Source organism: Mercenaria mercenaria, unplaced genomic scaffold (genome assembly GCF_021730395.1).
Source record: "Mercenaria mercenaria strain notata unplaced genomic scaffold, MADL_Memer_1 contig_2195, whole genome shotgun sequence".
NCBI lineage: Eukaryota > Metazoa > Mollusca > Bivalvia > Venerida > Veneridae > Mercenaria > Mercenaria mercenaria.
Window position 1 is genome coordinate 1 of NW_026460237.1, and position 23,762 is coordinate 23,762.

Sequence of the window (23,762 nt, forward strand, 5' to 3'; positions counted from 1 at the left end):
ACTCCCACATACAGCCGACATCATCTCTCATAAAACACTTACATATATTTGTATGCAATTTTTGTTCGTATATTCCCCGTCACCACTTAAAAACATATGTTACTATACAGATGTACCTTTATTGCTTATGTTACCTGGTCGTTACTGCGAAAACTCATTTCAAATACGGTTTTATTGTATGATAAACATTTAATGATGATGAAAACGCTAATACTTGAATGAGACCCTATGCAAAAAACGTAGAGAAAGCTCATAGTTTTGTAAGACATGAAAACAGAGATTTGAGTATGATATATATGCAAACATTGATCCAGTAAGAATGTGTAGTACGATTCGGGCTCGTATAAAAAGCAACATCGAAACTAATCTTATTCACAGTGTTTAGACTCTCTGTACACCGGAACGAAAGTCGCCTAAATCGGCATTCACTTTCGTTTTTCAAATTTTTGCGAGCAGTCGGTAGTAAGTATTTTTATGTTCATAATGTTGTCTTTCTCTGGCTAGTTGAATTAAATATTCTTGCTGTATATATTTGTCAGTGTATGATTAATGTTTTTTGCATATCGGACTGGCGTTTCCGGTTATTTTACCCATGCCGGCAAAACCTATCTGGCACCCCCATGCCAGATGACTCTCGTGCTGTTAATCACAACTACTGGTTCATACACTAATAATATATTGTTTATGTAAAGAACGAAAAAGGCAGGTACCTTGATAGTTTCTCTCCGTTCCTTATAGTATATTTCTCGATTCAAAATACGTTAGTTTACCATAAAAACATAACGTTACGCTACAAACATCAAAACTAAAGTGGAACTTTGTTATTGTGTGTAACGCAAAACATCATGACGTCACTTCTGCTTACAGACGTTAATTTCTCGCGCTTTGTGTTCATTCTCCACTATAAGAAAGAGTGCTAAAAAGAAACTATTTCTACCTTTTGTAAAATACGGTATGCAAGAAAAAACGTCTGCCAGAATAAAATGCTAACATGTATACGATATGCAAGAAAAAATATCAGTCATGTGTTTACGAATCGGATGGAAATATCCGTCCCTCGGCCACCTGCGCATGGGCGGTAATTCGGCAAGCCTCATTACCGCCCAATGCGCAGGTGCCCTCGGGACGGATATTTCTATCCGATTCGTAAACACATGACAGATATTATTAATCTGCAACACACAGTAGTTAAATAGACATTAACGCTGTAAATTAAAATTTATTTTCACCAAAAACACAGATGAAAAAGCAAAAGACGAAGCATTCAGTCTAGAAATGCCGTTTTATTTTGGAATTGCGAAGGACGTTCGTGTCAGAACCGCTTCTAAATGTTTCATTATCAATTAATGCACAGGCGTTTATACCTACAGATGTGCATTTACAATCCTGAATAGTTGAAATATTGTTTAATTTAACATGCATCTGAATTACGCACTGGCCGCCTAGTCGCAAAACTTGATTTAAAACTGTTTCATTTTTTTCGCAAAAACACTGCGCGCCTATTCAGTAAATAAATAATGAAGTGCTTGGGCTTATAGGCGCCATACACTGGACTCATTGAATTATTAAAAGTAAGTTTTGTATTCAATTTGTATTTTACTTGCGACAATCAAACATTATTTATTGATCTATTTCACCAACGATGTCCTCATCTTTTAAAAGAAATAGGATGTCTATGCGTGTTTCCGCTAACACACGAGAAAAGTATATATTTATTCCGCTCAGTGTGACAAGACACTTTGTTTTTCTTTTTTTTTTTCTTTGTATTTTTAGATCCACTATATTGCCGGAGAATAGGGGTGCTGGTCTACTCGACCCGGCTTCGGCGTCGGCTTTCTTGTTTAAAGTTTTCAACAACCTTTGTTTTCTGTCACATCTTTTTTACTTTCGCTTATACCTTACTGTAACTTCAAATTAACATTGTGCAGTATACAAACAAAGTTTTTTATGTAGGGGCCATTATACACAAGGTCAAGATCACACAAGGTGTTATACTTAGTGTTTGAAATTATTTTTTGTTTAAAAATCTAGGCTGTGCCTACAGACACATGCGCTGTCTACCTTATTACCTGGTGTAGTCAATGTTCAATTGAAACGAGTCCCGCTCACCTATTTTCCAAAGCGGTGGTAGCTTTATTCAAATTAGTTATGCATGTAGAACAGCTGATGTAATCACTAGGAGCCTTGTTCTGTATGATAATTATGTAAATACACCCTACAAAATGTATAAGTGTTGCACTAACTTGAATCCTTCGAAAAATGCTCACTTTTGCTGCCATGCATAGGGGTTACGCCATCAAATTTCTGTAATGGCTTTACAAATCATGAGAGTACGTGCAGAATACAACTTTTGGTCAATCCTGCTTAAGGCCAAGGTCATTTGATGACATTTAATATAAAATATTCGGATTTGTGAATTAGGTCAATATCTTCTTATAACTTAAACGAATTAAAATACCTTACACAAATGCAAGGGACAATGATTATTGTAAAAACAAGCTGGCCAATTAACTTCGTGACCTTAGAAATAACCTCTGACGTTGAAATTATTCTTTCCCAATAGAGGCGACTCAATGACTGAACGCGCTCCGCTGATTACATATTACTAAACCCGAGGATTGAAAGGTGGCTTTTTTAAACATGCCAAACATCTTATTTGTGACAAAGGTAAACATGCATCGTTACCTTCGAATGCATGGTCAATATGTGAAAACAAACCCCATTGCGACCCTCTAATTGTGCGCAACAAATTCACGCATCAAATGTACTCTTCAAGTGGACTGACCCGCTCAATGTTTATAGCCATTGTTTCTTAATTGCCGTATTTACTATGCCGTATTTACTCAACTGAAAGTGGTAACGGATTTACTTTGTTGTAGGATTTAGCAACTAATATATGTTAGCGTAAATACTTTGGAATAGACTTGACATTTCTGATAGTAAGAAACAACATAGTTCTTTTTTAAAGTTCTAGTTTGTGTATTTGGTACAGAAATAAACCCACCCTTGGTGCAAAATGTAACGCCCTGGGGGCAATTAAACGTGGGGATACGGAATGTCAATAAGGTAGAATGGTCTTGTCCTTGTGTCCGATCCTATGTTCCCCACACTGATGACCAGTATATTTTAAACAGCCATTACAACTAAAAATTTAGAAGCTGATCCTTATATATTTATAGAGATATGCCCTAGAACACTTACACTTACATTTACACTTACTTAAGTTTTTAAATCTAACAACAAAGTAAATTCGTTACCACTTTCAGTTGAGCGGCAATTAAGAAACACTGGCTGTACACATTGGCCCGGTCAGTCCATGTCCACATGTAGTGTAGCATTCGATGGGTAAATGTTTCGCATAATTAGAGATTCCCTATGGGGTTTGTTTTCAGATATTGTGCATGCTTTCGAAGGTAACGACGTATGTTAACTCTTGTGACAAGTAAGATGTTTGGCATCTTTCAACAAAGCCACTTTCCATCCTCCAGTTTAGTAATATGTAATCCGCGGAGGGCGTTCAGACGCCTCAATTAGGAAAAAATATTTTAACGTAAGAGGTTATTTCTAAGGTCACGGGGTTTGATTGGCCAGCTTGTAATTACAACAGCTTTCGAGGTCAGTTGTTCAGTCAAGTGTGATTTACCAATTTTAAGTGTTCCTTCTCAAGAGAAGGAACAGTAAATCTGTTCGAAGTAAGAATGTTTATGATTTACAATTGCCATAGTTCATATTGTGTACATATTAGAAGTAGCATTTCCTGGGTAATTTAAATGGAACTTCAGAATGTACATGGCAACATAACCTCTAAAAATGTTTGAACATTTGCAAAAACTGATACATCAAGAAAAGAGTGCAAACATATAATATAGAGATAGCAAGAGCAATGCGTTTTATATTGTTAATATTGTTATTATAAAGTATGTATTTGTTTATTAGATCAGACAAAATAGTCAGTGGTCAAGAATATCCAAGTAGCAAATAACTCATCGTCCTTGAATAAATAAAATGTGGAATGCTTTACTTTGTCAGTACACTACTGGCCAACTATTTAAAAGCTGCCACAATACAAGGAAATTATTTAATAATGATTAGTTGCCTTATGGAACACTTCTTCTATATAACATTTCGCAATTCATAAACAAGTCGCAGTAGAAGAAATCTTAGGTGTGCATACTTGTAGCAAACAAATAATCGGAACAGTGGAAAGGGGATATTTGTGATATTTCTAAGTATTGAAACGGATCTGCATATATCAAGTAAAAGCTACGTAGGTTTGGTAATTGATCATGCAATGTTCTTTTCAGGTTTATCGATTAATCGTTAAAAAATTGTGAGAGAGTTTAAGATAAATTTTCAATCTCGTTGCTCGTTAATTTAATTTCGAGGATTATTTATCATGATAATAAACTTTGCAGTGAATACATGGATTTACAGCCTGTTAAAGAATACATGAATGATACACCAGAATATGACCTACTGCAAAGTAATCGTAAGTATTTCTGTTACCAAGTTTTTAAATTTCACTTATTTCGTTTATAGTTTTAGATAAAAAAATCTTTCATTATCTGTATTTTGCATTAGAACTTGGAAAGCGTTTGCTTTCAGCTTTTGGAGAAACGCTTAACTCAACCGCATTTTTTATTGTGTATGGAACATAACAATCTCTACATTTATTTTGAATACACGATAAGAAGTGTTATGTTATAATCTATTTATGCCATATACTTATACATTCGCACTGAAAAGCGATTGTTTATGTTCAGGCTTCTTGGCTTAGTTTGATCCTGTCACAAGAAGGTAAAACAGTTTACATTTGAATGTCTTCTTCGTAATAAAGAAATGTTTTTGTTTCAGAATATGGTACAGCTCAGCTGCGAAGGTAAGGATTTCTTTTAAGCCTGTTGCGGTCAATGCTTACAAAAGGGTTTTTAATAGGTATGCCTAATCTCCACAACATAAGTCTTAAAGCTACTCACCCACAGTCCGGGTGAATTTATTTAAAAATAAGTATGTTCATTTCCACCAAGTGTGGTATAGTATGTAAATATGACTATTAAAATGACAAAATGTGTGTACACACACACGCGCGCACGTACGCTAGGAACAGACTTAGGGACCACCTTGGAACAGTCAGTGGCAGAACATTACTGGGGAGTTAAGTCATCGCCACAGTCGCAACTCAATATCAGTTCATATTTTCAGGCCGAGTATTTTTCTCTTGAAATTTACATTTAAGCCTTAAGGTAGTTCTGCACGTTTGAAAAACGGAAAGTGACTGCGTAACTTCATTAATCCGGAAAACGTAGAATAAAGCCTGGATTCGGCATACGGAAATGAAAATCAATTTATGAATGAATGAATCGAAACGTGTGAGTACATTTATAACAATGGCACTGTTGCTATATTTCTAAAGTCAGAATATGATATTAAAACATATGGCACGTTAACAAATCATATTAAAAATGTCTTAAAATTAACGTGAAATGGCCGGTTCCCTTTAATCATGGTCAAAAAATGTTTGAGTCTTGACAAAATTTAGTTATTTTTGGAATGCAATATGTATACGTAAAACTCCTACGATTTTTTTTTGTCGAAATTATTCCCAGTTATGGCATTAGAAACAAACAGACAACCCCATGTAAATTTAATTTAAAATGGTGTTTGTACATGCATTACTGACCACAGCTAGCTAGGTAAACCAGCACACAATGTGAATTTCAATGTCCTATAATATCACCTGTTTATATACATGTAAATTATGTGTGAACAGATAAAACAAATTGGATAAATTGATGGTGTAAGATAATTGTGTATAATTCAGTAACCAGGTGAAAGTTCAGACTATTTCCCTATACTACTTTGTTCAACACAGTCTACAATTGGCTGTAATTATTTTTACATGTATTGAATAATTATTGAGTTTGACTGTACGTAAAAATGCAAACTTTTGTCATTTTGGCCAGAAAAATATCAAGCAAAGGTATACTACAGGTAGTAAAATGCATATCTCTTTCCTTGCATATGTTCACATAGACATTTAAAACATAATTATGACACTTATTGACTTTTATTGTTCCCGCTTAGTCATCTATGTTTTTTATGAAAAGATGCAAATATAAGTTTGAGTAAATTGGCCATCACTATGGAGATACTTTAAACCTGTTTATGGTGCACCTAAGCTCGCTCTTACCCCCTCCGTTTTCCAAAATATCAACGCCATGTAAACACTGTCATATGCAATGGCAACAGAAAGTTGCATAAGAAATAAATCAAAGCCTTTATGTCTTTATGCTAAATAATAAGTTCTGCTTATTATATAATAAACTGGCGCTAAATGGTGTTTTGTACCTACTCATAATAAAGGCCGACAATATTTTTTCGCTTGGCTGCATCTTATACTTCTTATAGATTTTATAAAGACGATCAAGTCTGAACGGTACCGTATCCGTTCCCAGAAACGTTGTAACACGCCAGGTAACTAGTTCTCATTGGTGTTTTCGCTATTGACCGTTCCAAGGTGGTGTCTGCTGTGTTCTGTCTTCATATTTGTTTTTTATCATTTCATTTGTTTATCTAATTTTGTACATATACTCATCTGCTGTTACCGTATATTCATTAGCACGTGATCCTAATTCTATGTTGAGAGTTTATAGGCGATTTCGTTCTTTGAATTGGACTATGCAAAAAACATTTGCATAAAAATAAGAAGTGGAAATTTAGACATCATAAATAAGTACACAAGTAAATAAAAATAAAGTAGAACATTGTGTCATTGCAGCGTTAGATGCATGACTGTGATCAACTTGTTATTGACTTTAGCAGACCTTTGTGATGCTTGGGTATCGGTCACACAAGTGTCGAGAATTTTTAGTTTGTTTCCTTCTCAAAATTGGAGATAGGATCAGCTTTGTTCTAGCGCAAACCACGAGCGTCCTGTGAAAATGATTTCAATTGAAAAATTCATGCAGTCTGAAGTGAAATTATCTTTTTTCTATTATGTTTTGTTACAGTAGCAACCGTTGAAAAAAATAGACATTTTCATTTATGTCATGTCGGGCGATCTGTGGTTGTCCGCATTTTTATCTAAATAGCATCAAAAGGGTAAATCAATGTATCTTATAAGGATTTGGCTTTGCAATTTCCAGAATCAACTATTAATCAGAAACATATTTTATTTCCCATATATATTTAGCACTGTCTGGAGTCTTTAATTGTTAATACGTTATAGTTATACATTTCTTGGATGAATTCACCACTTTTTCTCATGATTTTCATCAACACAAATACAAAAAATCAGTACCGTCATGCCATCACTACATATTTTATTTTATATATAGTGTTGTCGTGAATCTTCCTGTGGTCCAAGTAGTTGGGCCGGTGGTCTAGTGGTAACACGCTTGATTGACAATCCAAAGGTCCGGGGATCGAAACCCGGTCCAGGCATTTAGAATTTCTGAAATGCTCTTGAGTGCCTCTCACCTAACTCAGAGTCCTGTACTGGTTATTCAAAGAAATGACAGATTTGCGTGTATCGATGCTATACACCGGGCACGTTTAAAAAACCAGACTGTCTGTTTGCCAAGAGCTAGGCTAAGTTAGCCGGTCAAGCCTTATTGTAAAAGGATTTCTCTCTATCTGTTCTGGGGGGCTTTATCTCACGTTGTCTCTCTGGCCATATCGCTCTGTCTCTGTACTTGTAGAGGATAAATTTCGCTGCGTTTGCTATATGTAATAGAAAAAGTGGAAACTCCGCAGGTCACTCAACACGACAAAAACAAAAATGTTGCATGCTCGGTTGGATGGTAGTGAAATGCAGGCTACCGTCCACGCCCTCTAGCCCCGGGTTGAGCAGAATTCAACATGCTACAAGTACAAAAATCAATTAAGAGACATCCGCAGATGTATTCATACGGCGGTGCACATGGAACCATCTATGATACACTAGCGTGTAATTCCATGAAAAGCGGCGTATGGTCCCAAATTGAAATAATGGGTTGCCCTAAACGAGATTAAAAAACTGGAATTTAGAAAGGGGATCTGAGGTTACAGAGCCTGCATATCACATGATCGGCCAAAAGATAAGATTAAAAAGCAGGCACCATATCCTAGGGGTGATTATACAATACCCTTAGCAATGAAAGCAGGAGTATTGGAACCAGCCCGGCCGAAATGTTCAAGCTGATAAACTAATGGTACCAATAACCCGACATAAAAGTATTGCTGAACGATCTCAGAAGATCAAACTATAACAGCCCTGATTGAGTGTACGGGGAGACTTTTTACGGCCGCTACACGAAGCGCCTTTTGAACGTGTTCATCATAAAAAGGGCGCAATGTAAATCTGGTATAATAATGATAATATTAGTTCTTTGTTTTTTAGAATTGTTTTTCTTACGTTATGATTATACCTTTCTTGGATGAATTCAACATTTGTTTCTAAATATTGTTCTTCTAAACAGATGCAAGAACTAGTACATTCATGTAATAATAGCATATTTATTTTCATGTGTTATTAGCTCACCTGTCACGTATTAACAAGGTAAGCTTTTGTGATCGCCCTTCGTCCGTCCGTCCACAATTTCTTGTGAACACGATACAGGCCACATTAAATCAAACTTGCACGCAATTTATATTGGCATAATATCTCGGTTATTTTCGAAAACTGGCCGTATCCCATCATAAGTTCCATAGTTATGGCCCCTTAAACGGCCAAAATTTGCTATTTTGACTTGTGAACACGATAGAGACCACATTTTGCAATCGATTTGAATCAAACTTGCACACAACTTGTATTGGCATAATATCTCAGCTCCTTTCGAAACATGGCTAGATCCAATCATAGGTTCCATAGCAAGCCTTTTGCAGCCAAATAGAGACTTCGTTTAGGGTTTGATTTGAAACAAACTCATATTCAGAATATCTTTAACAACAATATATATTGGATTCCTTGATAAATCCGTCCGATCAAGTCGTAGGTTACGTAGTTATGGTCCCTGATTGACCTCTGATAGAGTCAAAGCTTGTAAATTTTAATCTTGTGAACACGACAGAAGTGAACTTTTTCATTCGAATTTAACCACACCTGCAAACAACTAAAGTAAAGAAAAAAGATGTCGGTTCATTTCATGGGTTCAAGAGTTACTGTTCCTGAAATTTCCTATTTTGGCCCTTTCAGCCAAATAGAGGTTTATGCTTCGGTATGCGCCTAATCTCATGAGGCCAGGTTTGAAACTGGGTTATGTGGGGTCAAAAACTAGGTGAACACGTCAAATCAAAAGAAAAGCTTGTAAATACTGTAGATGCCATATTTATGACCCTGTATACAGGAAACTTAGACAGAATGTTTATCGCGATGATTCATGATTCCAATGTCAAGTTTAACAGACGAGCGATAAATGGTTATCATGACTTTCCTTATTTTCGACGTCCTGGAATATATTATAAACAATTATTGACAAATTGAATAAAATGTAAGATATAATTCTATTAACAATGGAGAAACATCTCGAAAACTTGACCCAAGTAGTCCCCGAAGTCTAATAACGTGTGTTTAAAAAGGTCTGGACGAGGATTTTTATCGCCATTTCAACTTTAAGAGATACAGTTGGAAAAACAGTTTATTGGTATTTTGTTTAAAACACTATATTTAAACAATATTTCATGTTACAACCGTTATATTGGAGATTTAAAAGCGTTCATTTAACTTCTGACACAAAATTAGTCATCAATTGTGACTAATATGTGTCGGGAATTGATGATTTTTATATCAATCTTTCATCACTTACCGCGTACGTCTAAGTCATATTTTCCCTTAACTAAAATTGTTTGGGGCATCCATGGATGAGTGGTTAAGGTCACTGACGTTGAATCACTTGTCCCGTACCAGTGTGGGTTCGAGACTTTCCCGAGGCGTTAAATTAATCACATGAGGAAGCCATCAGGCTAACTAACGGGAGATTGATGGTCCTACCAAGGTGCCCGCCCCTGATAAAATAATGCACAGAGGAGCACCTGGGTATACCCTTACCATTTATAGGTTAAAATCCGTCATATGACCTATAATTGTATCGTTGTGCCGTTAATACAATTATAAGAATATCCTTTGGAAACATAGATTGCAGCCAAGCAGAATAACAGCAGACCTGGTCTGACTGAGTTCATGAGAGATAATGGAAAGTGCAAAACCTCAACGCCGCAGCACCTGCTTAAGCGTAAATCTAGTACATAAATATTGAATGGACTCCATAATCCCAAAGGGTCAGAAAATGTGATCACACTGATTAAGTACGGGGAGACCACAAGGCACTTGAAGTTGTAATACTTATTAGAATTTGCAAGATCTTTTGGAAGCATGGAATGCAACAAAGTAGGACAGCACCAGACCCGGTCTGATTGAATATGTTTGAGGGAGGTAATGGAAATCCAACAAAATGCAGAACTGTTTATTAGAATTCTGAGTGATGTGAAGTGCCAATAAAAATTAAAGATATTACCAGCATGTTTTGTTCAGTGATTTTGCACTATGGCTCTTGTTTCTATTCTTATTTTGTTTTAGTAGAAAACATGAATGGGTTGTTTTTTTACTTCAGCGTAACTATCTGTAAATAATATATTTGTAGTGATGGCGACAATGCGATGGTTTCAAAGCAGATTCCTAACAATCACTCAGAACACACGTACCACAATACAGGTTTGTATCTTATCATGCGGAGTCTATCGATCCGTTATATCATCGCCTATAGTTAAAATGGGCTTTTCAAAACGTAGCTGAATGCAATAAATTATCAGAATAATTTTTATGTTTTCTAAAACAGATTGACTTGATAAATAGACTCTTAATGACAGATTTCGAGGCTTGATTTGCCATTTTCTTTTTCAATTTAATTTTCTGTAGATCTCTAATTCATTATCAGTTTCATTAATGCCCCACAAATGCATTTAGACCGCACTTTTGATACCCTTGTATCCACAGTAAAAATATTCGGCAAGCTTTGCCTTATGGACTCATGTTGAAGACTTTGAAATTTTAGATCATCCTGATTGATATTCATATGATTATATGAGTTTATTTTCCATCACGTTTTACAAGTAATTTCATTACCTCAATTAGAAGAGCGTTGGATTACCGTTCGGTAGAAATTTTACATCTCCTATTGCTCTCGGTGTTGGAATTATTTGACTTCCCTTGACATCAAACACCTATTTTCAAACAAGGACAAAAGTCCAACAGGAAAAGTCACATTCAAAGAACGCAACTGTCTATACAGGACACTCCACAGGGGAATATGGGTATACACGCACTCAATTGCAAAGAAATATTTTAAAAAGATACACAAATTCAAGATCTATTTCGGGCGTGAAGATGGGAAGGGTCGGGTATGGTTTATTTATAGTCTCTTTAGAATATATAAAAGTTTTTTAACTTTCATTAAACTTGTTATATTTCTTTTATTTCCGTGAATCGAACGGTTTGCTATTATTTGCATTCTTGTGCTTTTTACCTTAAACTGATATCTGAAAGATTTGATACAAATGTGATTATTCAGATCTGTTCAATGCAACACTCAATAAGACAACTGCATACAAGAAAACATACTTTAAAAAAGAAACAAAAATTATACGCCATGTATGAGAATCAAACCTACGACGTGGATTTTCCCATAGTATAATAATATAGATATTCCTTGTGCTCTACGCACTACACTTATGACAATTAGCATTTGTTGGATCATAACGTACCTGTTTTCTCCAAGATAGAAGTTGTATTGTGCTTTAGTATATTCACTATATTTTGCTTTGAAGACCTAAAATACGTTGCCATTAGAATTAAATTCATTCAAGATATGAAGTTATTTCATTTTCTTTAGCTCTGGGGCCGTATTCATAAAGCATCTTAAGTATAAGTATAAGAAATTGATTATTTACTTAAGTATTACTTAGGTTAGGAAATTATTTTACTTAAGTATATTTTTTATTCGTAAAACAACTTAATAAGTAATTCTTGTTTTTTTATTGTGGACGTAAACATTAAAAAAAACAACATTAATTTCAGACAGATACAACATGCACAATTATGTTTAAAGTGTTTTTATCTAAAAACAAAACTTTAATCGTACTCACCACGCTATTTTATTTTCTGACTTAAGTCATTTCTTACGTATCTTAAGTTTTTGCTGTTTTATGACTAGAACTTAAGTTTTTACTTAGACGTAAGTTGAAATCACCACAAACTTAAGTAAAATCTTAAACTTAAATCAAAACTTATACTTAAGATGCTTTATGAATACGGCCCCTGATGATTAAAGAGACAGGTCAAAATCATTTGAAAAATAAAATGGGAGAAGACTTTACAATAATGCTACAGACAAAGTTTCATGAAGGTCTCTCACGCGTTTCATGAGAGTTTTTTCTATTTCTATCTCTAGTGGCCCCAAGAAGGGGCGAAGTGGCACAATTTGAACAAGTTTTGGTAAGGACCTTACAATGACACCACAAGTTAAGTTTGATGAAGATCTGTGATAAAAGCAAACAATTATCTTCAGCAGGCAGATGTCGTAACTCTATGGACTTTTTCCATTAGAAGCTGTTTGCCGTTTTTCAGAAATAATCTAACGATGACATTTACTCAATTAGTGATTAAGGGAAGAGTTTGACGACTTGAATGCTACGAAAACCGGCATTTGATATGATATCGGAGAAATTAATTCCGGTGCAAGAGATACAATATCTAATATATCAATATATGTCTTGCTTTTGACGCAAGTCTATTTCTATTTTAGATAAGAAATTCGCCACGTACATATTTGTTACTTGCTTTCAAATACCTGGGTCAATGGCGCATTTGGTTGTGTCTTAGCTGTTCGATTAAGATGACCAAAATCTAATCCAACAGATGACCTTGGTTCTTTTTTTTCTAATTCTTTTTTTCACACCATTTCTTTTTTAAAGAATTTGATGAACTTAATTAATCTTTTAGGTAAATCTTGTTCAAGAATTATAAATTTTTTTGTTTTTATGTGTATAAACTAAGGACATATTCCAAAGCAATCTAGATACATGCTTAATTTGTTATGTCTGTGTACATTGTGTGTATCAGCTTATTGCGTTTTCATTCTTAAATTGAGATATTCTATGTGATTTTATATAAATCAAATGGGAGCATTTTAAAACAGAACGATTTTCAAGTGTCAAGTAGGAAAATATAAATCTAAATCTTACAAATTGATCAGTCGACCGACAACAATTTTGACACGCAGCATTCGCTATTATATACTGGTATTTTAGGACATGCATTCGTTTTTTCTTATATTATCTCGTGCGCACGACGACGTCTTATCTCGAGCGCTTTACATCTCATGTCGTGCGCACGACATCTTATATCATGCGCACGACATGTTATTTCGTGTGCTCGACATCTTATCTAGTGCACTCGACATCTTATTTGTGTACACGACATCTAATCACGAGCGCACGACATCTTACATCGGGCGCTAGAATCTTATCTCGTGCGCTCGACATCTTATCTCGTGCGCACGACATATCTCGAGCGCACGACATCTTATCTCGAGCGTACGACGTCTTATCTCATGCGCTTGACATCTTATTTCGTGCATACGACATTTTAGCATTTAGAGGTTAGCACGGCATACCTATGGCGTTCCATAGGCATACCTATGGCGTTAAAAAAAATCCAGTGTTATTTTTATCTGTCTATCAACATAAACCAACTCCCAAAACGACAAAAATGAAAGTAATTGTTAACAAATAACAATAATATATAGATGATGGCCTTGGTGGGTGATTTGTTCCATTTCGTTAGCTCGTTCTGTTACAGCGACACAATGACAAACGTCGTGATGGCGCCCCGCCAAATTTCACTCCGCCGAACGTGTTATGACGCCCCACTAAATGTGGCCCCGCTGAAAGGTCGCCCCGCCGAATGTCGCTTCACAAAATTTCGTCCCGCCGAATGTTGCCCCGACAAACGTCGCCCCGGAAAACGACACCCAAACAAGCGTTGTCTTTTTGCCTTCCAGAATGAATTGATTGTATAAAAATATGATTGGATATGAAAGGTGGTAATAGTTATGAATAATTATGGTATTTGTCAGTTTTCAACGAAGCGTTGCTTTATGTCACCCCACTATTCTTACCGACTCCCCCATCCTTAAATCCACCAATGAGTCCATCAGTGACACGGTATAGAACTTTTCATTACCCGACGCCAGCAGGCGGTGGGTTTCTTGATATGCTAAAAAAAAAACGCGTGTGGGACATTGAGGAAGTCACGTGACAGGTTTTCGATCCTGTACAGTTTTTTTTGTTCGTAGATGTGTGATACACTAATACTTTATTCAAATGATAATATATATATATATATATATATATATATATATATATATATATATATATATATATATATATATATATATATATATATATATATTATTATCTTTTTTAAAATTAAGAAAACAACTTGGGTCACGTGACACGTTTCGACCATCTTCGTAACACACCGTAAGTTACAACCATCTCGGATGACCGTGACCTAATGCACACGTTCCTTTTGTTTACATTTTTATTTCTACAATTTTCGCCTTGAATCATGTGGTAAATTTGACTTAGATACAAGAATTTTATCATTTGGTGGTGATGTAGGATTATCACGATTATCGTTATTCTGGTTAAGAAAATGTGGGTAATTTGCATAAACTATAGATATTAGATCTTTTAGTATATAATTTAATATATTTAGATTGCCATGACCTGCAGATGACCCCAATTATTTTTGAGATCATTAAAAGGGCATTCATTATCACTGATCTAAATATACATTTTTGGCGGCGGAAAAACTTTTGACTTGTAACCTATTATACTGGGCAATATGCCTACGTGCGTGCGTGCGTCCGTCCGTGTGAGCGTCCGTCCTTACGGTTAATTTTTGTCCGGATTATGAATTTGTCGTACATTTAGAAATTACTTTATGCTTTACTCAGTGAGATGAATTCGAGCAAACATAAGGTCCCAGTTGTTCGAAACTTTAACAGACTGTTAAACTAACCACTTGTTAAATTTCGATTCTTGGTGGAAAACATTAGTATGATGTTTTAATTTTACTGTAAAGACGTTTTAGTGTTTATAATCCTTAACTCGTACATTTGTTTCTCTAATCAAAATTTGTGTTGAAGTATAACTCTAAAAGTTAATCGACTGTTAGCTCAGTCTCTTGTTAAAGTTTTGAACAACTAGGTCAAGATATCTATCTGAAAGGTCAATGTCACACTTGACTGAGGGGGTTGGGCAAGGGTCATGCTCACAAGAATACAACTCACTGAGGCAAGCAAATAGTATTTTAAACGGTCGGATGACCGGGCAGGTGCATGCACACACGCATGCATATTGTCTTCTATCTGAAAATGACACTGATAGACTCACTGAAGGATTGAAGGTTGGGGTTGGGGTAAGGAATGAGGGTAAGAGTAAGCAACTTCCTCTGGTAACAATTCATCTGTCACTAACAAATGTATCATAACTATTATACCGTACTTGAAGACTGAATACTGCTTAAGCCGGTGCTAGGGGGCGTGGGCAGTGTTGCATTTTCCATTACTGCTCATGAACAGACTCAATCAAACCGAGTCTGCAATTTTCACTGTTTGCCTTGTTCTCGGTGCTTCCGAGAGATCTACTTTCCAGATTTTATTTACTTCATAACAGCGGGTGTTAAGTGTTGTGTGGCGGCCGTAAAAAGTCGCCCCGATTTCATCTCAGTGTTGTTATATTTTCTTGTCCTTCGGGATCATTGATTTCAACTCATTTAGATTTGAAGATTGAATACTGCTTAAGCCGGTGCTAGGGGGCGTGGGCAGTGTTGCATTTTCCATTACTGCTCATGAACAGACTCAATCAAACCGAGTCTGCAATTTTCACTGTTTGCCTTGTTCTCGGTGCTTCCGAGAGATCTACTTTCCAGATTTTATTTACTTCACAACAGCGGGTGTTAAGTGTTGTGTGGCGGCCGTAAAAAGTCGCCCCGATTTCATCTCAGTGTTGTTATATTTTCTTGTCCTTCGGGATCATTGATTTCAACTCATTTAGATTTGAAGATTGAATACTGCTTAAGCCGGTGCTAGGGGGCGTGGGCAGTGTTGCATTTTCCATTACTGCTCATGAACAGACTCAATCAAACCGAGTCTGCAATTTTCACTGTTTGCCTTGTTCTCGGTGCTTCCGAGGGATCTACTTTCCAGATTTTAATTACTTTCATTTCAAATTTAATTAATACCATGTCATTACGGAAAGCGAAAAGACGATGTTTGTCTGCGCGGCGTCCGGTGAGGCGAAGTTCAGATGTTGGCGACATTTGACGGTGCGACATTCGGCTTGTCGACGTTTGGTAGGGCGAGATGACGAGATAAGATGTCGTGCGCTCGAAAAAAGATGTCATGCGCACGAGATAAGACGTCGAGTGCACGAGAAAATATGTTGTACGCTCGAGACAAAATGTTGTGTGCTCGGGTTGTGATGTTGAGCGTGCGATATAAGATGTCGTGTGCACAATATAAGATGTCGTTAGTTCAAGTGCGCACGAGATAAAATTTCGAGCGCACGAGATAAAATGTCATGGTGTAAGATACCCCAGGTGCCCATTGGGGGATTATTTCAGGCACTAGAAATGATGTCGTGCACACGAGACAAGATTTCGAGTGCACGAGATAAGATGTCTAATGTTCAAGATAAGATGTCGTGTACTCGAGTTAAGACGTGATGCGCTCGAGAAAAGTTTCTACAATTTATTTGACTTCAAATCTATGTGTAACAATGCGAAACCTAAACTGTATAAACTCGTTTCTAAGTTCTTGGTAAATCGAAATCAAATGACCTTTATTGCAACATTGAATATTGATGTAAAGCAGAGTCAATACTTATATGTTTGAAGTAGTGGTGCTTCTTTAGGAAATATTTTGTGTAATATAGATGGTAACATGTTGACAATGAAAAAAAGTTTCTAGTCGCCATGGAATAACTGAGATTAGAATCAGTAACTATATAAAGCTTTGTATGATTTATAATTTTTAAAAAGGTAATCAAAACCCTTTATTAGTCCCCTACTGGCTGAAAACCAGTTTTTAGGACTATAGGAATGCGCTTTTACGTCATTATGTCCGTCTGTCCGTCCGTCCGTCCGCAATTTCGTATCCGGTCCATAACTCATCCTTGAAGGGATTTTAATATTACTTGGCACTAATGTTCCCCATGATGAGACGACGTGTCATGCTCTAAACCCGGACACCTAACTCAAAGGTCAAGATCACAACTGGAGGTCAAATGTCAAAAGTCTTTTTTCCTGTCCGGTCCAGAACTCTGTCATCCATCAAGTTATTACAATATTACTTGGCATAAATGTTCCCCATGATGAGACGACGTGTCTTGCGCAAATCCAGAACCTTAGCTTAAAGGTCAAGGTCACACTTGGAGATGAAATGTCAATAGAATTTTTTTCTTCTCCGGTCTATAAATTTGTCATGCAAAACAGGATTCAAATATCAGTTTGAAATGGATGAGACAACACGTCATGAACAAAACCCGGGCTCTAGGTCACACGTAGAGGCCAAAGGTCAGATACAAGTATAACTGTCCGGAGCATTACTTCTTCATGCATGGAGAGATTTTGATGTAACTTGGCACAAATGTTCACCATCATAAGACGGATTGTTATGCTTAAGAGCCAGTTCCCTAGATCTAAGGTCAAGGTCACACTTAGAGGTCAAATGTCAAATTCAAGAATGACTTTTTCTGGAGCATTTTTTCTTCATGCATGGAGGGATTTTGATGTTACTTGGCACAAATGTTCACCACCATGAGGCATCCTAGTTTTTAGAATAACGTCCCTTTGTTTTTATTATAAATAGATTATACTTTTTTTTTTTTATTATTGGCTGTAGGAAAAAATCGAGACCACTTCTCTATGGTACAACGTACATGTAACATCCAATTTTTGGGTGTATTTTGACCTATCTCTACCTGGTAAAGAGTTTCTTGTGGACTTATATTATATACATTTTTAGGATTTATTTCCCTTTGTTGTTACTATAAATAACGTACATTGTATATGATATTTTTTTCATAATCGGCAAAAAAATCCATATGAAAACAACAGTAGGTTTCGATATATGCACATTTTAAACCAAGTTATTTGTTATAACTTATTGTATATGTAGTACAATATTGTTTATACATCATTGGTAGATATCAGTGTATTATGTTATACTGCAGTAGAGAAAATTAGGTGCCTTCCAGTAGGGGACTTTGTATTACATGGCAATACTTCATTCACTTGTTGTTATAATAATAGATTGTACCACATATCACCGATAATAAGCCTTAAAATGAATAAAAGCAATATGTTTGAATTTGTAATGTTGAAATGTTTTTAATTGCAGTTTCTAACGCTCATATTCAATTTTTGAGTAATTCTTCTCTAGTTAGCTCGAGATAAGATGTCGTGTGCGCGAGAAAATTTAATTTAGATTCATGTCTTAAACATACCACCGTGGTATAATGTGAACTCATATTGATAAAATACTGCGAACCTTTCGTGTGTGTGTGTGTTTTCATGCGTGCGTGCGTGCGTACGTTAGAGGCGTAAATGCCACTTAATATTTGCGAAAATGTCATGAAAATGTAACATATGAATATCGTTCCCTAAGTGTTGAAATTGTTGATATATTCTAATTTATTTTTCACAGTTATTAAATATCGTATTTTTATTTTTTATCTTTTTTGCCATAACAATCAGTGAATCATTTTGTACAAAACTATATGAATGAGAATATTCGACTTTCCTGCAAACAACGAATATTTCTCTTAATACACAATAATAATGCAATGCAACATTAAATACGAATTGGCAGGTAGGCAAAACTATCCTTCTGGACCTCTTTCAGTTTGATTTTCTTACTTATTTTTTTTTACATCGTATAAAGCAATATTGTTTATTATTTTTCGGGATTTTCATAAATTTTGATAAAGTGGTCCACATGTTTGTTATTGTTCTTACATTGAGGATGTCGTGTGTAGATATTCAACAACTCTGTGCTTTATCAATATTTACCGATATCTTATATTTTTATCAGTTTGTTGTATATTTACAGTTGAAGAACAGCAACACGTTGATGATACAAAAGTTTATGAAAACCTGAAGTTATAAAAACGAAATAGACACTCCAGCAGATATGTTATTTTTAGATAAAAGGCATTCAATATTATGTCTTTATGTGTTTAACTGAGCAACAAACATTTGAATACTTAATGCCTTAAAACAATATTCTTCTGTTGTGCTGTACATTAAAACCATTCGCGTATGAAACTATCGTTTTAAAAGTACAAATAAGGTAATCTTCTAACATGACCGACTCGGTTAGATTGAGCCTTTTCATAGACGGCAGCATAAAACTATCGAAGAATATTGTTTATTACATGTATTTTATAGAATATAAATTTAACTTTATATAGTATAATTTCTCACATTATCAATATACGACAGTGCTTTACCCAACTTAAGCTTTAATAGAATTTTATACAGATTTTAAAAATAGTTTAAATGTGAGTCTATGTTAATGTAGCGTGCTTTGAAGAATGAAGTAGTTAATCTGGTACTTATACTCACTTCACTGACGATGCTAGCATTGGGAATTGTAGTTTGTAGATTGTTTGCTTAGTGTATTTATATTGTATTTTAATACTGTACTAGACTTTTGTTCGCAATACGATTCTCGAAATATTTCTGTATTGAGGTTTATGGGATTGAACTAGGTCACTAAAGTAAACGATAGAGATGTCAGAATGTTGCCTTTATAAAGTTAAGTTCGTTCAGCTTTCTAGGTTCACATGAAGATCCTTATATTAAATTAGAACAAACGACCTTGTTAATAATATAGATGCCAAGTTTTCTACTTGATCCTTATGAAACTTGGTCCTTATTAGATCTAGATCAAAGCTGACAATTTTAAAATTATCTAGGTATAAAAGCGATTTTACAAAGTCAAATTATTGAAAAGATTTTACTTTATGTAAACCGTTTTGTCTAACTTGTTCAAAACATGGTAAGTGTAGGATTGGCTTGACCCCAATGCCTTTAAACCCCAAGTTTTCTTCGTGTAGGTTACTGACCGTACCAAGACAGTGCTCCTATTTTCAACCTGCTTTGTGTCCGTTTCGTATAAAATTTTATACATGTATTATGTTATGTATATTTCCTTTTAAGTTGGTTGGGTTACTTCTCTTATTTCTCACCCCGTCCCCGCCCTCTTTTACATCCCAATTTCCTTTTTACTATGAGTGAGGTTATGAACCCCGTATTTACTGGACGGAGCTGATGATTTTGCCATCGCCCGTCCCTAATCGGTGTCTCACTGTGTCCCCTTCACCTTTTTTGTTCGTTTTTAGCCAGGTTTTTAAGAACAACTGGTTATTAGATTGCCGAATGTCGTCCGGGTTTCTGCTCATAAACTTGGGTTAGGAGTGACCGATTACAATAAAACTTGGTATATAGATAGCTTGCATAGAGACAGAGTGTGAGATTTCATATGAGGTTACTAGGTTTAAGGTCAAGGTCACTGTTGCTAAAATAGTAAAATAGTATCCGCTCAGGTGTGAAAATGCAAAACCTTAACTGCTTTTTAGCTTAGGTAAATCGAAATTAAATGACCTTTATTACTACATTGAATATTGATGTAACGCAGAGTCGATACTTATATGTTTGAAGTAGTGTTGCTTCTTTAGAGCGACTAAACTACACATTGTGGTGTGAGATTTTATAAAATCAAACGTTTCCTAGATTCACCTTTATGTTGCATATTTGATGTTCTAACAATTTATTTTTCATCGATTTCTGTTGAAAATTGTTGAATTCTTAATAAGGTAAAAATAGAAACATTCATCTACTGTTTCTGATAAGGGTTTCGCGGTTTATAAAAAACGGAATTCCGTTCAGCGAGATTCAAACATCACGTGACAGTGAGAACATGATAATCAATAGAGAGCAGAAGTATAGGTTTCGCGTAGTATTGTTGCGTTTTGAAAAAAATAACTTAAAAATGAATTTAAGTCAGTACACTACGTTTATGATGCAGTTAGCGATTCCTCGTTGGCCAAGCGGAAACGGTATTTGCAGTATACTTTTTCGTTGGGAGTTCGATTTCCAAACCCGTAAAAAGGTTGTTTTTAAAACTGTATATAATTTCTTATTTTCAATACGATTCAACGAAAGCAAAACAAGTTAGTTAATTTAGTTCTAACTTATATTTGTCAATATTGACACGTAGTTATGTTTAAATACACTGCGCTTTTAATATGATTCTATGTTTTTCAAGGTATCCTGTGATATTTTTAAGCTGTACGTGTTAGTTTTATACATTTTATATCAACCTTGTGAAGATCCTACCGATTTCATACGAAAAGAAGAAATAAAGCAATGAATTAGAAACCAGAGAAGAACAAACATACACAAAGTATGTAATGCCAAAAAGAAAAATGTTGGTCGAATGCAAGGTTCGATCCGTCAAAACTGTATCACTACAAAATGAGTATGTATCCATCCACTCAACCTACTTTTCCATCAAGCCAATTGTTGATTTCCATCGTATATCTTTATTTTATGTATATGTATTGCTTAAATTAAAAACGACATAATACTGTGAGCTACCTATAGATACGTGTGCGCTCTATTAATAGTGACGGAAACAAAACATACGTATGCGCAATTTTGATTTGCTGCCCACGTGCTTAAAATGACTTAAATTATTGTCGCGTCTCGTTCTATATTTATATCAATGTTTACAAAATAAAACGTTGCAACGGTTTATAAAATTGAATGAGAAAATCTGCGAAAACTCTAATGCTGGGAAGTAGAAACTAATCAACCATTAAGTTTCATATAAATATATGAAACAGTGGCGGCATTTTTCCTTTCGATCATTATTTTAAAAATCACAATCACAATATGTGGGTTAGTCGTTTTAACCCTTAGCTTGCTTAATTTCTAAAATGGACTGGTCAGTCTTTCAATTTAGGCATACCATTTATCATTCATATGGGTTTACAGACTGAATAGCAAACAGTGCAGACCAATGAGATGTGCAGGCTGATCTTGGTCTGCACTGGTCGCAAAGACAAAATCACTTGCCACCAGCTGGCTAAAGGTTAATAAATGTTTTGTATAGTATAGATGGTAACATGTTGACCATGAAAAGAATTTGCCAGTCGCCACGGAATAATTGAGGTTAGAAATCGTATTTTAAATCAGTGACTGTATAAATCTTTGTATGATTTATAATCATTAAAATGGTAATCAAAACCCTTCCTTGTTGAACAAAAAATGGTAGTACCACATATCACCGATTTTAAGCCTTAAAATCTGAATAAAAGCAATATGATTATATTTGTAATGTTGAAACGCTATTAACTGCAGTTTCTAACGCTCATATTTCTTATTTGAGTGATTCTTCTATAGTTTGCTTACCACAAGGTGAGATTTCTACATTAAATTACGATGGAACGCTGCTGATAATAAAGCATAAATAAGACAGTGATGAATGATCAATGTCAAGCGGTACAAGGATAACTGACAACTCACTATGATCAGAAATGTAGGTACGAACTGCTCGCTATATAAACAGTGCAAATATAACACATTATATAATAATTTGTCTGAGACCAGATATACGAAACGTGGTGAGAATGCTTGAATCTATAAAATTTAAATCAAGATTAAACTAGGTCAACCGGGGTTAGAAAGGAGGAGTTAAATCATTAACACAAAATTTTTAATGGCCGTATTTTCTGTCAGTCTACATGAAACCTAGGACAGAGATTTGACTAAATACTAGATTTTGGCAAAAGATGCTTTCTTTAAAATTGAAGTTTGCTCATATTATGAACATTAGAGTATGAGCTTTTGTTTAATATATATACCTTTTTAAAATGCTAAATCAAGAAAAGAACATGTCCGAGTCGGGAATCAACCCGGTTTGCTAAGGCAATAAAAACGTTTCTTCATTTACCAATGCACCATAGAGGAATTTGTACTCAAAGAGCTGGGGTGTAAGTCAAATATTAGAAGAAATATCAGCATGTTGTTAGATTAGTTTCAGAACTGACTGGAGGTAGGTCACTAGATCAAATGATAGAAAGAAATGTTAATACTTCCCATTGTCATTGTCAAGTTTTTGCATTAATGGGATCAAATCTATGTTAGACAAACGACATAACCCATAACTATGGCCATCTTGGTCAGCAAAGAAGACTTTGACATCCAGCAAGGTGAATCCTAACATTTTGAGCTTTCTTTTTTCTATCTGTTGTGAAAAATGTATAGATAATATATGTGAATGTATATCTAAATGTTGTTCTAATTTCTCTTATTGTGGTACTTACTAAATAAAAATAGAAATAATCGTTTATGTGAATGTTGTTTACATTTATACTACGTATACAACTAATACAAGTATTTTGATGGTATACAGTATCCTTCAAATATATTGTACAGACAAAATGGGACACATTTTATAAATGCATCGGTCAGAAGTACGAAATCTGAGAAATTTTCGATTGAAATTCATACCGTAACGGTAACAACTTTCAGAAATATTTTCTTAACACATCTGAATGCACACTGAAAACTGGCAGTAGTTAATAATTTCTTTTCTATGATATTATATTCTTATGTGATCTGTCCAATGCAGAACTACGAACTACCAAGT

At 35.1% G+C, this 23,762-nt stretch overlaps 1 long non-coding RNA gene across 1 annotated transcript; it reads left to right on the forward strand.

The window, feature by feature from the left end:
- The first annotated feature begins 4,412 nt into the window (after positions 1-4,412).
- On the forward strand, positions 4,413-23,462 carry LOC128552242 (uncharacterized). Its single transcript, XR_008369021.1, has 4 exons — positions 4,413-4,489; positions 4,855-4,879; positions 10,620-10,690; positions 19,155-23,462. It is a non-coding gene; the product is annotated as an uncharacterized LOC128552242 (long non-coding RNA).
- The last annotated feature ends 300 nt before the right edge of the window (positions 23,463-23,762 follow it).